The 2,478-nt window shown below is 32.2% G+C and overlaps 1 protein-coding gene across 1 annotated transcript in view; it reads left to right on the forward strand.

Annotated features, from left to right (window-relative positions):
• The first annotated feature begins 766 nt into the window (after positions 1 to 766).
• The window catches only part of LOC106471910, a 16,760-nt gene continuing 15,048 nt past the window's right edge, over positions 767 to 2,478 (forward strand). Inside the window, exon 1 of the mRNA XM_013932534.2 lies at positions 767 to 1,283. The gene's annotated coding sequence lies outside the window, so the exon portion shown is untranslated. The remainder of the gene's footprint in view (positions 1,284 to 2,478) is intronic.

A 2,478-nucleotide genomic window follows, 5' to 3' on the forward strand; every position in this document is an offset into this window, starting at 1 on the left:
AGTATTTCAACTGAATAATGTTATAAAGTATTACAATGGCTAGTTCCCATAAGTTTGTAACATTGACTCAGTGGTTACTGATGTAGGGATTTTTGTATGGTTTTGTGTATTCATCCCTACCATGTTTCTATACTTTTTGGTATTGACATCCCAATATCATCCTTATTTTGTCAAAACCTTTCAATTACTTGTCCCCTCTTGTTTTTTTTTTTTAAAAAGACAAACAATATGAAGGCAGCAGTTTTAGCTTGGCGTTATGAGATGTCTTGATGGACATCGTGTGTTGAAGTTAGTGAAACGCTATACTGTTAAAATGCAACATTTTTGATATGTAAATCATCTCAACAACTTCAAGCACTAGTCGTTAGCCCTTCTGACGCCAGAGTCAGAATAATCAGCAGAACATTTGGCTGTAACGCTATTCGCCAGTTTTCTACACTAGTACTGATAAATTGGCTAAGCTGAAGGTCTTACTTAATAGCTTTTGAAAACCTAAGTTAGGTGTTTATAAATATTCCTTAGATTGTATAAGAGAGACTTGAGACTATGATAAGCAATACATAATATGCGGCGGCCATTTTATTCCCTGGCACATCCCTACATACTAAGCACAGTAGTGCTTAGTGACGCATATCAACGTGCAAGTTTTTAATCTAGAGATATTTGAAACAGTTTATGAAGTAATTAGTTTTCATTTTATGTAAATCGAAAAACTTACAATAGTTTTATTATTATTATTCAAATATTTAATAATCCCAGTTGTCTAACACAGTAATTTACGATAAATTCTAGTAAAAAATATAAGATTTATTGGTTTTTTTTCTTGTTTTGAAGTGCGAATTGTGTTTCAAAGCCATTTAATTTTAAGAAGGGCGGGCTAGAATATGCAGTTAGAACTTAAAGTCAACATTTTCAGGTCAGAGTCCAGTGGCACGCCTACGTTACACCCCAGGATATCGGTTGTACTTTTAACGAAAGGCACTTTGAGTCTCCAACGCTGCTCCAAACATTTTTGATCGGGATCATCGACTTTTTTTCGTTAGCTCGCAGTCACAAGGCCTCACCTAAATGCTATAACGCTACCGGATGTATCACGTGACCAGCACAGCTACCTGTGAATGTTGACAACGGAACAGTTCTTCATGTACAGCGTTACGCTTACGAAGGATGTTAGGCCTAACGTACGAACAAACGTAGTTACATAGGAAAGAATTATGTCTTTCCACCATGATTCAACAGTCTTTTAAAAAAAAATACCTAATCTAGGAGTCTAGGTGAAGAAGGTAAGTCTTCAAAGCACATATTATTTGTTGTTGTTTTTTTCTTCGATTCACTGGAACTGGAAGACTAAATAACGTATCTTCTAGTTGCAGTATCTCTAGAACTAGGAATGTAACATCCCTGAGGGTTGGTAAAGTAATAGTTAAAACCTAGGTGTGGCAAAGTTGTTGGTTTACGAATAGCGTCAGACCATTTATAAGGTTTACACATATATATTTACATGGTGAACGTTGTTATTAGATTCTTATCGAAAGTCTTACAAGTACAAACCTGATTAGTTTTTGTAGTTGTTTGTTAACCCAAATATAAATAATATACTTAAACATTTGGTTCGGCTTTAAAAATAAGACTTTAACTTATTTATACTATTCACAGATGGCAGCACGTTGGCAAGACTAATATAATATTTCAAATCGCCAAACATCTGCTGTAGCGAGGCGTTATAACGAAAATTTTTATAAGACTATTATTTAGTATATTTAAAATTTAATAATAAAATGAAACTATATTCCAAATGATTTAAGGCATTACAAATATCTTACTCGCTCTTCTCTAAGAATTAACCTGTTTATTAATTACTATAAAGTAAGTTATAGTTATTAACGTAATAGTAATAATAAGCTCCGAATAGAGTTAAAAAGGTTACGATTGCAGGTACTAACTTCGTCAGTTTTGTTCTAATACTTTAGGCAACTCCAACCCCTCTTCTAAAATTTCGAGTTTTTCGTTTTAGTACTTATCGTATTATTATTATTATATTATTACCGTGTATTATTCTTTCTCCTATATTTATATAAAATGTTTTTATATTAACAATATTATCATTATTTTTAGCCTGACTAGAATAAGGTTATCCAGTTCTTGTACTTTGTAGCTACATATAGGTTGTATATACTAAAATTAGCAATTATTATTTTGTTGATATATCATTGTTTAGTAATTTAACAAATAAAATAATGTGTAAGTAAGGAGTAAAACAACAGCCACTTGATGAAATCGTTATAATTTTTTAACAAATAATAACGAACAGACAAAAATGAGGTCACAAATGATTGAAATTTTGGTGATGATTTTGCGGATATCGTGAATACAGAGAACCGTGTGGGTGAATCATTAATTATATACAGAGAACCGTGTGGGTGAATCATTAATTATATACAGAGAACCGTGTGGGTGAATCATTAATTATATAAAGAG

This window comes from Limulus polyphemus, unplaced genomic scaffold (genome assembly GCF_000517525.1).
Source record: "Limulus polyphemus unplaced genomic scaffold, Limulus_polyphemus-2.1.2 Scaffold4958, whole genome shotgun sequence".
NCBI classification, from domain to species: Eukaryota; Metazoa; Arthropoda; class Merostomata; order Xiphosura; family Limulidae; genus Limulus; species Limulus polyphemus.